The following is a 15853-nucleotide window of genomic DNA, read 5'->3' on the forward strand; positions in this document are numbered from 1 at the left end:
CATAAAGAGTCAATGAGATGGCATCTAAAAAATGCCTAGCAATGAGATAGCAGGAGAGGAGTGTTCACTAAAGCACTATCCCTCCTTGTTGTAACTTTTCTTTCTAATTGGACACCGTCATCGTGAATGTTGACCCCTGGTCTGTCATCATTGTTTTTCCAAGTAGAAAATGATCCAAACGCAGGCACACATGTTGGGCTCTTTGTATCTGTGATTTGATTCTGCTTTACCGTCATCTTCTGCAACCAAGGTCTGCTCATTTATGGGTTGGGCAGAAGAGAAAGAGAGCAGCTGTTCATGTTGAAATGCCTAAATCCTCTACATTTACCTCTATTGTAAACTCCTGGCAGGCATTGTGAATGGAGCCTTGTGACAGCTGGCTCTCAAGAGGAAGCTCAGAGATACATTTGAGGTTTAATTATAACAAAGATATCCTCCTCAACTAAAGTGCTAAGTAATCCTCTCCCCTTGCTTTGGTTCTGGTATTTATTTATTTGTTTACTTACTTAAGTTGTATTGACCTATATGTAAATGTTTTTATTGTGATTACAATAACACTCTAATATTTTAAGGGGGAAAGGGAAGGAGGCAAGACATAAACATATTTAGCAAATCAGAGTAAATCTAATCATATATATCAATCTAGAGCTAAGGCCTAGAGTAAGTCCCACTCTAAATGCACAGGAGTACAGAATATACCTAAGCTCCTCACTTTGTTTCGGCCAAGACTCTGCTTAATGGGATTAGAAAAAGTGCTGATTTGAATGAATGGTGCCTTGACTCATTCCAAAGTGAAGCAAATGCACTTTGTAAAACAGTTGCAATAATATTGACTCTGGTCATAAAAATACTTTCCCAGGCAGACTAAATAGACTTAGAGAAAGTCACACAAGCAATCAAAAAGATAAATTAGGGTTTAATAAGCAGTAAAAGAAAGCCCCGAAGAAAACCATGTGATGTACCTCCCTAAACCTTCATCAGTTGGGTGAGATCTCTTTGCCTGGGTGGTGGGTCATGGTCTTGAGCATGGCCTCTGTTTGATCTGCTGGCCACTCCCTTCTGCTTGTGGCCTCATCATGACAAGAAGACAGCTCTCCCTCAACATCATATGTACTTTAAGAACAACATCAAAGCAGAAAAGGAGAAGTTATTTTATTTATTTCAACTGTCTCTTCTATTTGGAAATGTTAAAAAAAATTTAGACCTTCCCAATGATCACATTCACCTGAAAAATGACAAAGGACTACCATGCTGCCAAAGTGGCCTGGGAGAAGAAGTACTGGGTTTCCCAGCCTCTGCAGTGAACAAAACAGAAAAAAAGTGTTTGTGCTGCCTAATTTGTTAGCCAAGTATAATATCTGCCACAATCAAAATGTTATACTTCTAACACCACCCTCCAACAAGAGTCTGTTGACTCTTCCTTGTAGTATCTGCACAGTGTTTCATTATTTAAAAATCACTTTAACATGCAGAATCATGCTAGTGCCTTTCTGTAGCTATTTATAGTTACCTGACAGTTTCATATCAGGTGACAATGCCCCTCCTACACACAACACACAGATTGTTCACCATTTCAATTAACATCCCAATAGTTTAACACATCTTATTTATAGCAGCCAATTATTTATATATCAAAATCACTAATAGCTTCTTAAATTAATAATTGGCATGATGCTTGCTTTCCTATCCCAACATTTGCCTCCCACAAAGGGAGAGGAACGTATTTGTCTTCCGAATAAAAAAATCTCGGTGAGGCAAAGATACTGTGGATATTACTGGGAGGGCCAGGCCAAACAGAGAGCTGAATTCAGGAGTGTATCAATGAACAGCTCTAACTTGCTGATTCTAACCAAGGCATCTGGAGCCTCTGGACAGAGCCCATTGGGATGAAATTCCCAGCCTAACCTCAGGCCCCACACTGAGGCTCAGAAACACTGGAGGGAAGAAATGAACCACAAAAATCAGTGAACAGTGTCTTGGAGAAAGTAAGTTTCCTCAGCTTTCTTGGCTTCTCAGAATCACCTCACAAGCATGTAGCCCAGGTGTTCTCCCCTCCCAGGTGTTTTATTTTTAGCCAGTACTGGGAGAACACTTTTCTGGGGATGTGAGTTTCTCAGAGCAAAACAAAGAAGACCTGCTTCTAGGCATTTGGGGACACATACTGAGGGAGACTTTAAGAAATGGGATGTATAGAAATGCTGAGGTTATTTTATGCCTCAGATTCTCCTTGCCAGGTAGGTGGTGAAGAAAGAAAAAGAATAGACTCTATTTCCTTCTGAGCCCTCACTAGTGTGCACCCTCTGGCAATAGTCTGCTCATGATAATTTAGGTATTCGAAAAGCTAATCATATAGGTGTTCAGTATCACACTCCATACTCCCTTCTAAGCCCTCCACCTACAGTCCTTAACACTCACATTTCTACTGTTATAAGCAATGAAAACTTTACTATGATCCTCAAAATGCATTCATCCTCTACCCAATTCCAAAGCCACCATCACATGTCCGTGTATTTCTGATCTCATCAGCGCCCCTATTATAACAGGTACCTGCCTTGGTGCCTTTCTCTTTCTGCTGTTATCATTACCACTACCTTGGAGGCTTAAAATAACACAGATCTGTTATTTGCTAATCTGTAGGCCAGAAATGCATATGCTTTATTGGGCTAAGATGAATATGTCGGTACGGCTCCATTTCTTTTGAAGCTTTGAAGGAGAATCTGCTTCCTCGCCTTTTGCAGCTCCCAAAGCTGCTTGTCTAGCTCCACTCAGGGCGCGTCCTCCATCTTTAAAGTGAACAACGCAGCATCTTCCAGTCTTTCTCTCACTCTAAACTCTCTGCTTCCTCTTGTGAGAAAACAAGTTTAATTTGGCCATCTGAATAATTTACCATGACACCCCTATCTCAACATTTTTAAATTAACCAAATCTGCAAGAGTCCTGTTACGTACGGGAGGCAATGTATTCTCAGGTTATGGAGTTTAGGGTTTGGACATATTTGGGGGAACATTATGCAGCCTACCGTATCAGGGCTCTCTGTTTTCTAAGTTTTTCAGAGACAGTCAGTCAGCATCTGTCTGAATTCATATGGAAGTAGTTTAAACCATAGTTTTACTAAGATTTAGGTACGGCAAGACCAACAGATGAGGCAGTGACTGCCATTGGAAAGAGGGTTTGTTATACTCACAGGTCCCAAGAGAAGGGGGCAGACCACGTCATTGGGGGCACTTGGGGGAAGCATCATGATTAGTCAGGAAGAAGAAGGAGAGGGGAACCATGAAGAGGAGACTTCTGCCTAATCTTGGTGTAAAAAAACAAAACAAAACAGAAAATGCAAGGTGTAGGTATTGGCTAGTTTGAATAATTTGAGCAGGCACTTGGGTTTACCTCTGGGGTAATTAGGGTGGAGTAGGTAGGTGGTTACTCCAAGTCTGAACACCTGATTAAGGAGGCGGGAGGTATGTGGGGTCTAAACTGGCTGGTTTATAGGAGAAAAGCTTACTGTGGGGTGAGCTGGTTACTGTCTCTGGGCATTGGCTGACTCTAGGGGGGCAGTCCCTTAAGCAAAGACTCAGAAATACAGAAATGTAAGACATGGCTAAAGCTGTAAGGACAACAGGAACCAAAACCTAGCTAAGCCCAGCTTTCCCAGTGTCTACTGGAATTGTCACTTCCAGCCTTGGGTTTTGGGGAAGTACAAGGACTGGCTTGAATTACCATCACCTGTGGGGGTGGAGAATAAGGCAGCCTGGAATAAGGATGTGACACTATATAACAGAAGTTGCGACAGACCACAATGAATTTTAAGTACTTTAAGAAGTTAAGCATAAAAATATTTTATTTTTAATCCTCTGTGAATCTCATTTCCCACATGAATCAGTTGAAACCCAACTTGGACACAAAGACTGAGTCTTCTATAGTCACATTAAATGCAGCCCCAAGACGTTAGGAAGAAAAGTACCTCTGGTGTCCTTTTGTAAGGAATAATGTATTCCAGGTCCAGGGAACACACACACACACACACACACACACACACATAATACAAAGTGTGTCTGAGACTGGAGCTTTGGTCATGAACCTCAGAGGAATGTGACACTTGCTGAACCTGGAGAAGCTGTATTAGTTTAAGGTAAGGTGCTGGTGTTGTATGACATTTAGGAGCTGTCAAATGTGCTCATACTCAAGACTGAAAGGTTCCACTTATAAAATATTTCTTAGCACAGTTAAGTACATAAATGACAATTTTTGTTTCAAATTAAAAATAAAAATGTGCATCAACATCTAAGAGAAGTTTTCAAATAAAAATAATTGCTTTGGCATTTGGCATGTCACAGGTAGAGGGAGGGCCTATAGAGTGTGTGTTTAATATTTATTCCCCAGCCCTGTATATTTTTGTGAAGTTTATAGATTGATAAATAATTTATTAAGCCATTTGAGTATGGCTATATATTGGGATATTTTAAAAAATCATAGATATTGCCTAATTTGTTTTATTTATTTCAAGCACATTTTTGAAAGCAAGAAAATTATGTGTCTTCTTTAATCTTCCTCATTACCTCCCCCTACTCTCCTGCTTGTCTGATTTTTCTCTCCTCACTTCTGCCTTATCTCTGTTTCACTCTCATCTCTCCTGAGTGTTTTTCTCTTATTCTTTGCCTATTCTTCTCTCTCCTCCTTCCCTTTTGCCCTCACTTGGAGTTTTTATTTTCCTCAATCACTTCCTTACTCTTTTTTCCCATCAAGAAAAGATATCTGTGGTACTCATTTTTTTTTTTCGATTACAATTGAGGGCAGAAAGAATGCTGAGAAAATATTAAATTCTGCAAAGGTAAGAGAAAGTCAGAGAATAAAAAGTCAAGAGGTGGATTTTATCAAGACCTCCTGGAATTTCCTAGATTGGCAGATCTATTACATTGTGAAATGATAATTGATCCTATCTGACAGGACAAAAGAGAATGTCCATTGCTTGTCAGAAGGCAGTTCCTCCACAGCATCAAGGAAGAAAAGGACTAGCGCCACAGCCTGGTTTCTAGTTTGCCACTTGTTCAGGGATACCATATGTGTGTCCTCATTTGGGGGACCAACAAGAATGAGATACCTTTTATTTGTCTTCCTTTTACCTCCTTCAGTCATCTTATTAATGACCCTCTCTTCTTCATCTCTTGGTGGAATAGTGGTCTGCAATGGATAAACAGCCAGCTTCTTTGACAGAGAATCTTACTGGTACTCACTTCAGTAAGGAGGCATGAGGTCCTGGGATCCAGGCAGTGCCCTCTTCACCTGGAATCAGTGCATTACACTCACTGGAGAGGGTGATTGTCTTTAGCACTGAAAACCTCAGTATTTCCAACAAACTCATTGGTGAAATCTTTTAACAAAAATCAATAATTATTATATCTACTCATTTTGTCGCATATCACATAATCTGATCCCCATATAGACAACTTACATAAAAATGTATACATGTTATGATTTTAATTTTCATGTGAAGAGGTTCTCGGTCTGATTAGGTTATGGGTACTATGAAATAGGAGGATTGAAGAATAGTAAATAAGGTGTTTTAAACATAGCTTATCTTAGACTGGGAAGCTAACATACCATATTTACTCTGATGTGTAAGTCCTGATACTCTAAAGATTAAACAACCACAATTACATGTCCTATACATATAATAGAGCCAAAGAGTATGTTAGGAAGCAGGAGGTTTTATTGTTTTATATCTGTATAATTTAAAGTTTTAAATTTACATAATTTTAAACCCTATTTTATACAGATGAGAAAGCTGGAACTCAGAGAGGTTCAGTAATTTGTTTGAAGTTTTGGTGAGTTAGAATCAGGGCTGTGACTGAAACCCAAATATATAGACTCTTGATCTAAACACCTTGCTGGTTGTTTTCCTATGTAATAAATGTTTTATTTACTTATCCATTCTAATATTTACTGTGTGCCTATTGTAAAGCAGGTACTATATTAAGAACTGGGATTTTAGTGGTGAGAGACAAAAACATTCATTGCCCTGCCTTTATGCAACAATGTCAAATAGAAAATACTATAAAAAAGGGGAATAAAAAACTTTATATTTACATCATAGAAAGTGCAAAAGAACGTAAGTATGATTCTGCTGTTGAGACAGAAGAGATCTTATAGACTGGGAAATGGTCAGGAAATGTCTCTCTGGAGAAGTGTACCAAATATGAGTTCTAAGTGGTAAAAAGGAAAGAGCCAGGCCCCGACTGGTGTGGCTTAGCGGGCTGAGCATCATCCCTCAAATAAAAAGGTCACTGGTTCAATTCCCAGTCAGAGCACATGCCTGGGTTGTGGACCAGGTCCCCAGTTGAGGGTGTGTGAGGGGCAACAGATACTGTTTCTCTTCAACATTGATGTTTCTCTCCCTCTCTTTCTCCCTCCCCTCCCCATCTCTCTAAAAATAAATACATAAAATAAAATACAGAAAAAGGAAACAGCAGATAAATAATTGGAAATAGAACATTTCTCATATAGAGAATAACATGTTACTAACTGGAATCGGGAGATAGCATAGTGTTATTAAGGAAATGGAAGATTTTCACAGTGATTAGAGGGCAGTGAGCTGCAGAAGTAATAATGTATGATAAGGCTGGGGATTTAAGCATGCCATATGAGATTGTGCACACAAAAGTAAGACATTCAGGCTTAACACAAAGTGCAACAGAAAGCTATTGATAAGTGTAAAGAGGAATATGCACATATATATTCTAATTAAGATATTTTGTGTGTGTAGTGTGTGTATGATAGGCTGTGTTTGTGTGTGTTCATGTGTGCACGAATGTATTTCAAAGAGAAATGGGTCTATTGAAGTATACCTTACATCCCTCAAAATACACAAGTTTCCAAGAGTAGAGTCAAAATAAAATTTGTCACCTATACAACTATTTATTGAATTACCATCAGTCAACTCAAGATAACAAAATATTTCCAGCACTCCAGGTAGTTGTTTTTTTTGTGTGTTGCTGTTGTTCTTTGTCAGTCAATCCTGCCACTACCAGGATACCACTGTGTTATATTTACTTTTGAATGATACTTGCATCTTTTGTTTTAGCACTTTAAATATGTCATTTCATTGTATTTGGCTTATTTTTATGAAAATTAAAGGTCAACTGTCATTTATTCTTCTGAGTGTGAAGTGCCATTTTTCAGCTTTCCTTCATATTTTTAATTTATCTTGATTATCAGTAATTTGTTATTGTGTAATTAGGTGCTTATTTATTATGTTTGCAATGGCTTAGAATTCTTTGATTTATGGGCTTTCATCACTTTGGGAAAAATAACCAAAATGTTTTCAAATATTTTTTTCTGATCCATATCTTACAATTATACATATGTTATGTAGGAGAGCAAAATTTGACACTCCAAAATGTGTCTCTTTGACAGAAGGATCATTTTAGGCTGATTGTTTATAGAAAACAGAGGGCTCAGGAAGTTTCTCTTTTTTTACCCATCTCTTGGCTGACTAAAATAATTTATATAATGGCCCTGTTCCAGGAAGAGAACTGTCATTCGTGGTAAAAAAAAAAAGGGGGGGATATGGGCTAGGTGTGATAAATTGGTGGGGACTTAGCAAGGTCTACTTGTTCATAGTTTTCTCTGTGTCACTTTTCCTCTTCACAGAATGACAAACACATGTTTACCAAACACTTACTTTTGTCATCATCCAGTGAATTCTTTTCCCAAACACCTACCCCACCTCCTTAGCTCAGAAGGGCATAAAAGCCTAAATTGACTGATTCTCAGAGATCCTCAACTTTGTGGAGTTTTTGTATATACAAATTAATTTCTTTATCCTGTTAACCTGTTTTATGTCAATTTAATTACTAGACCAGCCAAAGAACCTAGAAGTATAGAAAAAAGGTTTACCTCCTTGACAGAACATTTTATATTCTACTATAGGGCTCTAATAATACATTAAGATTTGTTTCCTTTTTGGAGATTTTCTTAAATTATCTCAAATAAGCAGCATCTGGCTTTAGCGAACCCCGTACCTCTTGTTAAGTTGCTCCAGGCCCAGCACTAGTAGCAGCCGGCCTTGGTCCACAGCTTGGCTTCACCTGGGTATCTCCAAGGCCAGCCCAAGTACTAGCCATTTGAAGATCACTTTTTAACTTATGCTTTGTGATACAGGTGGTGGCTCACCTGGACATGCCAACAATACTTAAGGCTTAAATACAACAGGAGGGTATATACAGCTCACACTGTGGGCACACCTTGAATACCAGCTTGGGAAATAGGGGAGGCTGTGCCACTGGACCCTACAGGACACCTACTACATTAGGCCACTCTGCCAAGCCTGGGAGACATAGCAGCTCTACCTAACATATAGAAACAAACACAGGGAGGCTGCTAAAATGAGGAAACAGAAAAACATGCCCCAAACAAAAGAACAGAACATATACACACATACACAAAAGAATGGAACAAACCTCCAAAAAAAGAACTAAACAAAATGGAGACAAGCAAGCTACTAGATGCAGAGTTCAAAACACTGGTTATAAGGATGTTCATTAAGAGAATTTAATGAGAACTTCAACAGCATAAAAAAATGACATGGAAACCATAAAAAAGAACCAGTCAGAAATGAAGGATACACTAATTAAAATAAAGGACAGTTTAAGGGGAATCTATAGTACAGTGGATGAAACTGAGAATGAAATCAGTGATTTGGAATATAAGGAAGAAAAAACATCCAATCAGAACAAGAAGAAGAATAATCCAAAAGATTGAGGATAGTGTCAGGAGCCTCTGGAACAACTTCAAGTGCCCTGACATTCGAACTGTAGGGGTGCTGGAAGGAGAATAGAGAGAGCAACAATTTGGAAACCTATTTGAAAAAATAATGACAGAAAACTTCCCTAATTTGATGAAGAAAATAGACATACAAATCCAGCAAGCACAGAGAGTCCCTAATAAGACAAACTCAAAGAGGCCTACTCTAAGACACATCATAATTAAAATGCCAAAGGTTATAAACAAAGAGAGAATCTTAAAAGCAGCAAGAGAAAAGCAATTAGTTACCTACAGGGGAGCCCCCACAATGTTGTCAGCTGATTTCTCAAAAGAAACTTTGCAGGCTAGAGGAGACTGGAAAGATATTCAAAGTGATGAAAAGCAAGGACCTACAAGTAAGATTTTGCCACAAAGCTATCATTGATTGGGTTAGCCAAACTTTCTTTCTTTCTTTTCTTTTTTTTTTTTTTGGTAAGATGGCTATAATAGTGCTTAGTTGTCTTTAACTTCATTTGAAACAATTTTGTTATATTGTGACAGCTGTCATATCAGCAGGCATTTAAGAAAATATTAAAATTGAATTTTTGTGTAGCCATTTTAATGTTGAAATTAAAATGGAAGAAAATAAGCAACATTTTGGTATATTATGTTTTATTATTTCAAGAAAGGCAAAACCACAACTGAAATGCAAAAAAAGATTTGTGCAGTGCATGGAGAAGGTGACTGACTGAACATGTCAAAAGTGATTTGCAAAATTTTGTGCTTGAAATTTCTCACTCACTGTGTATGATGCTCCACAGTCAGGTAGACCAGTGGAAGTTGATAGCAATCAAACTGAGAAACTAATTGAGAACAATCAATATTATACCATGTAGAAGATAGGCAACACAGTCAAAACATACAAATCAATAAAGTTATTTGTGAAAATTGAGGTCCCCTACCCATACAACCCTCACTATCAAGGGATCAGGTACAGTTCCTGCTCATCCCTGCCACACAATTATTGAGATAAGGCAGCAACATCTTCCCACAGGAAACAGGGGGAACAACAACCTCCTAAGAATTCAAAGCCTATTTCCTACAGTCTTGTTAAGTGATAGCTTTCCCAACTAGGGCTTCTCATGGCAAACTCAGCCCATATTCATAACCAGAGTCTGGCAGCCATTGCTGACAGAAGCCTCTCGTGTACTTTGCATCTCAGGAAAAAAGACACAAACTGAGCTAGCTTTCAACGTCCTGCACTGTGCTTTTTCCACCTGAATAAACATTTACAAGGGAATTTCTATTTTAGTCTTTCAAATAATAGATTGACACCTACTCTGGCCAATCAGAACTGAATAATTTTCTCCTCATTTGCCTCTAAACTGAACAATCAGAACCGCTCTATAATGACCAACTTAAGGCACAATAGCAATTAATCAGAAATGTACAATTCAGACCAATCAAAACAATACAAATTTTGAAATCTCTTTTGCATAAGATTGGACAATTCAGAAACCTAAGTGAAAAATTTCTTTACAAAAGGTGGCCTTATCTTTGTCTTGGTGGAGCACACTTTCATTTTCCACTGGAAACTTTTTCCTGTGAGCAAACCATTCATCTGAATACAGCTTCTCATTTTCTGCTCCTCTTCATGAATTTTTGTCAACATTGTTGGCAGTGGTGGGGTTTGAAATGACACCTGAATTCCCTTCTGACACCAACCTGAACCAACGCCTTGGCAACTTTATGAGTTCTTAGAGCTCCGTCATTTTTCCTGGTGGAGCCAGAAGGTCTCATGAAGATCCTCTTAGATCTTAGATCTCCTACATTTTCAGTAGAGGTCTTGGCGACTGTATTCACTTTAGGAAGGGGCTCCTCATTCAGTGTTGTCCTTATTCTCTATGTTATTGAAAGGAGGTAGACTTTCACCCAGTGTCAGGCTTGGTTTGGACCTTATTTATAAGGTTCGCACAATACTTAGCCCTACCTGTAAGAGTTTTAAGAATGCTCCTGCTAAAGGAACTCAAAGGGACACCTTTGAAGAGTGAGGACAATGGGTAACCCATTTTCTGAGCTATTTGCTATTGACTGTGATCAGCCAACTTCCAAAACCCCAGCAAATTCAATGTGCATTAAATACAGACTAGAAAGTTATAGTTTGCTATTTCATTAAATAAAATTAACCCAAAGTGATTTAAAGGTAAATTGGACATGATGGGAAACATTTGACTCCTGAAACTTGCTTTTTTAAAAATTAAATTATGAAACTGCAGCTCTCAAGTAAAAAATAAAAATTTTTACTTTACTTTTTACTGGTACATCTATTTTAATTGGTGCTTTGTGGTTTCTACACATATTTCAGTCTCTAAATTAATCGAGGTGAGCAAACAATTGAAATAAGTGGAAATGGTATCTGAGGCCTCTTCTTCCTCTCCCCTACCTTACTGTGTTCAGACATTCAGCACGTGCTCAGGCTCCATCTCAGGCCCCATCTGTCTTTCTTCCTTCCAAGGTAAGATTTCCCCCTTTAAATTCAAGCCTTCCGAGACTATGCTACTTTCCTTCTGAGCTTTCCAAATTTAATGTGCACACTTGCTAAGGATTTATTTTTATTTTGTCTGTTGACAAGTGTAACTTTGGGGGCACCTTTAAAGAGAGCACCCCAGACTTCTCAAGGACAATGGAATGAATTCCTTGACTGATTCAGAAATTTCTAAAGGACAAATTGTTTTTAAAACAGCTTCAAGCAGAGTTTACAGTAGGCAAATAATTTGTCCAGCTGAGTAAATAACTTTCATTTAGTCCATCTGACAGAAATATAATTTGGATACAGTTTTCCTTTTGAGATTTATATTTTTATGCCTTGGATACAAAAGCTAAGCTATGATCCCATCTCTGTCTGCATGTTTATGTCTGTGTATATATATTATAGGTATGGTATTTTTCTACCTTTGGCTAGTTTAGCCAAAATTAATTTGTAAACTCAACTTAAAAAATAAAGAATTCCTATTTATTTGGCTTAAAATCAAATGAGTGCTTATATAAATTAAAGAACTATAACAGAAATCAATCTAAATGCTTTTCAAGTGCATATGATCTAGGATTAATCTTTAGTGAAGAAAAGCTAGTTTAAGGTTGTGGATTTTTTAAAAAAGTATGCCTTTAGAGCTATCAGTGCTTTAAATAAGGCAACATGCCACTTTCACTCTGCTTTTGTTCCATCTGAGTTTATTAGTTAAGTAAGCCCAAATTTTCTGTGTTACAAAATTGTACACAAAAAATTAAGATGATGGCTAGTAGCTTTTAAGTCTTGTGAAATTTTCAGAAATACTCTAAATAATTGTTAAGAAAGTAGAGATAAGCCCTGCCTGGCATAGCTCAGTGGATTGAGCGCAGGCTGGGAACCAAAGTGTCCCAGGTTCGATTCCCAGCCAGGGTACATGCCTGGGTTGCAGGCCATAACCCCCAGCAACCGCACATTGATGTTTCTCTCTCTCTGTCTATCTCTCTCCCTTCCCTCTCTAAAAAAATAAATAAATAAAATATTTAAAAAAAGGAAGTAGAGATAAATGAGATAAGAGTTTCTAAGTGAACTTTTCAGCAGATAGTTTTCCAAAATCCCTTGGTTATTTGAAACTAGAGTCTGCTAAGTTAAATTATGATTTAAATTAAACTTTAAAGAAAACTGAGATTAGAAAAGGACATCTAGTTCCCTACTACTCTGTTGACTCTGGGGCTAATAGGCAAGGTGAGAGGCAGGGCCATAAGTTTGGAAACTTGAGTGTGCCATTTTAAAAGGCTAGGAGGGCACAAGATGTTTCAAATTTATATTTAGATGCTTGTGACAGAGGCTGGTTATGATGTAATTTACTTGAAAATAATTGCATATTGGAAAAGAAGATGTGTGTTTTATGAAAAAAGATATGAAGAATGAAAAAGTATTTTTATTGAAGGGAAAAGATTTTTTCTAAAATAAAATGATTGTTCCAGACTAGGAAAGAAAAAAATGCACAAAAGTTAAAAGGTTAGTGGAAGTTGCAAAAGTGTTATGGAAGCTGCAGAAAGTTAATGGAAAAGGAATCTTGAAAAAGAAATCTGTGTGTGGTCAAACTAACCAAGATTGTAATGGGTTAATTTAAGTTGATTTTCCTTTAATATCAAAAATAGGCTAATACAGAATTAGAATTTGTCTTTCTCTCTGTTAAAAAGGAAGTTTTCCTGAATAATTGGCATGTTCTTAATAAGAAATTATAAATGGACAACAAAGATTTTATGTTTATTGAAGTATTTTCTGTGCTCTTCATTGTTATGTCTTTGATTCCTTAGATCATCCACATTTTATAAATATTAAAAGAGCCAAATATTTGCCTTAAACTATTTAACATGCTTTAATTGTCTGTTATTATTAAATAGATAATTAAGGATTATCTACAGCAGTGACTTATAATCCTATTTAACCAAGCATGTGTTTAACAAACTCCCCAAATTTCAAACTTTAAATAGAAGCTGGATCTTAATGTAAAAATAACTTTGGAATTCTTCATAAGCTTCCCTTGAAGTATTTCTTTCTTTTTATAATTTAATATTTACTGTATAAAAATTACCACTTAGTCTCCTTATACCTCCCTTCCTTCCAGCAACCACCACTCTGTTGTCCATGTCCATGAGTCCTTTTTCTTTTTTGCTCAATCCACCCATCCTCCCACGTCCTCCCCTGATCCCACCCTGGCTATCATCTGCTCTCCATCTATGAGACTGTCCTTATTTTCCTTGTTGTTCAGTTTATTCATTAGATGCCACATATGTGGCATATGGTATGAAATCATAAGGTATTTGTCTTTCTCTGAATGCCTTATTTCACTTAGCATAATGGTCTCCAGATCCATTCATACTGAAGCGAAGGAAAAAATTTTCTTTTCACAGCTGAGTAGTATTCCATTGTGTACATGTCCCATAGTTGTTTCATCTACTCATCTATTGGTGGACAATAGGGCTGCTTCCATATCTTGGTGACTGTAACTAACACTGCAGTGAACCTCGGGGTGCTATGTTCTTTCAAATTAGTGTTCTTGGTTCCTTTGGATATATTCCCAGAGGTGGGATCACTGGGTCAAAAGGCAGATCCATTTTTAATTTTTTGTGGTAGCCCCATACTGCTTTCCACAGTGGCTGCACCAATCTGCATTTCCACCAACAGTGCAAAAGTGTTCCCCTTTTCTCCACATCCTTGCTAACACTTGTTTGTTGAGTTATTGATGATAGTTATTCTGACAGGTGTGAGATGATATCTCATTGTGGATTTAATTTGCATTTCTCTGACGGTTAGTGATGGTGAACATCTTTTCATGTGTTTATTAGCCATCTGTATGTTCTCCTTGGAAAGGTGTCTATTTGGGTCTTTTGCCCATTTTTTTTTAAATTGGGTTGTTTATTTATTTGATGTTGAGTTTTGTAAGTTCTTTATAAATTTTGGATATTAACCCCTTATCAGATGTATTGGCAGATATCTTCTCCCATTCTGTGGGTGGTCTTTTTATTTTCTTGATGATTTCCTTTGCTGTACAAAAACTTTTTCATTTGATATAGTCCCATTTGTTTATTTCTTTTGTTTCCCTTGTGTGGGGAAATACATCCAATAGAATATTAGTATGAGCAATGTCTGAGATTTTGCTGCTTATGTTTTCTTCTATGATTTTTATAGTTCCAGGTGTAATGTTTAAGACTTTGATCCATTTTGAATTTATTCTTGTGTGTAATGTAAGAAGGTGGTCTAGTTTCATTTTACTGCAGTTATCTGTCCAATTTTCCCAACACCATTTATTGAATAGACTATCTTTAGCCCATTGTATGTACTTGCTTCCTCTGTCAAATATTAATAGACTATAAAAGAGTGGGTTTATTTCTGGGCTCACTACTCTGTCCCATTGATTTATGTGTCTGTTTTTATGCCAGTACCATGCTGGTTTGATTACTATGGCTTTGTAGTATAGTTTGATATTAGGCAGTGTAATTCCTCCAACTTTGTGCTTCTTTCTCAGAATTGTTGTTCCTATGAGGGGCCTTTTGTGGTTTCATACAAATTTTTGAAATATTTATTCTAGTTCTGTGAAATAGATCACTAGTATCTTGATAGGAATTGTGTTGAATCTAGAGATTGCTTTGAATAGTATAAACATATTAATGATGTTAATTCTTCCTATCCATGAACATAGTGTGTGTTTCTTCTATACTATGTATCTTCTGTTTCTTTCTATCTTCTATTTGTATCTTCTTCTATTTGCATTTTCTTCTTCTGTTTTTTATCTTCTATTTCTTTCTTCAGTGTCTTGTAATTTTCTGATTACAGGTCTTTTACATTCTTGGTTAGGTTTATTCCTAGGTATTTTATTTTTTTCGTAGCAATTGTGAATGGGATTGTTTTCTTAATTTCCCTTCCTGTTAGTTCATTACTGGCATATAAAAATGCAACTGGGTTCTGGATATTAACTTTGCATCCTGCTACTTTGCTGAATTCATTTATCAATTCAAGTAGTTTCTTGGTAGAATCTTTGAGGTTCTTTATGTACGATATCATGCCATCTGCAAATAATGACAGTTTTACTTTTTCCTTTCCAATTTGCATGCCTTTTATTTCTTCTTATTGTCTGATTGCTGTGGTTATGATTTTCAGTACTATGTTGAATAAGAGAGGTGAAAGCAGACATCCCTGTCTTGTCCCCAATCTTGAGAGGAATGTTAATAGTTTTGTCCATTGAGTATGATGCTGGCAGTGGATTTGCCACATATGGCCTTTATTGTGTCTAGGCATATTCCTTCTAACCCCACTTTGTATAAATAAGTGCTGAATTTTATGAAATGCTTTCAGCATCTATTGATATGATCACATGGTTTTTATCCCTCATTTTTTTTACGGGATGAATCACATTTATTGATTTGTGAATGTTGTATCATCCTTGTATTCCCAAAATAACTCCCACTTGATCATGTTGCATGATCTTTTTTATGCATTGCTGTATTCAGTTTGCTTATATTTTGTTGAGGATTTTAGCATCTATGTTCATCGGGAATATTGGCCAATAATTTTCTTTCCTTGTAGTGTCTTTGTGTGGTTTTG

This window comes from Phyllostomus discolor, chromosome 13 (genome assembly GCF_004126475.2).
Source record: "Phyllostomus discolor isolate MPI-MPIP mPhyDis1 chromosome 13, mPhyDis1.pri.v3, whole genome shotgun sequence".
NCBI lineage: Eukaryota > Metazoa > Chordata > Mammalia > Chiroptera > Phyllostomidae > Phyllostomus > Phyllostomus discolor.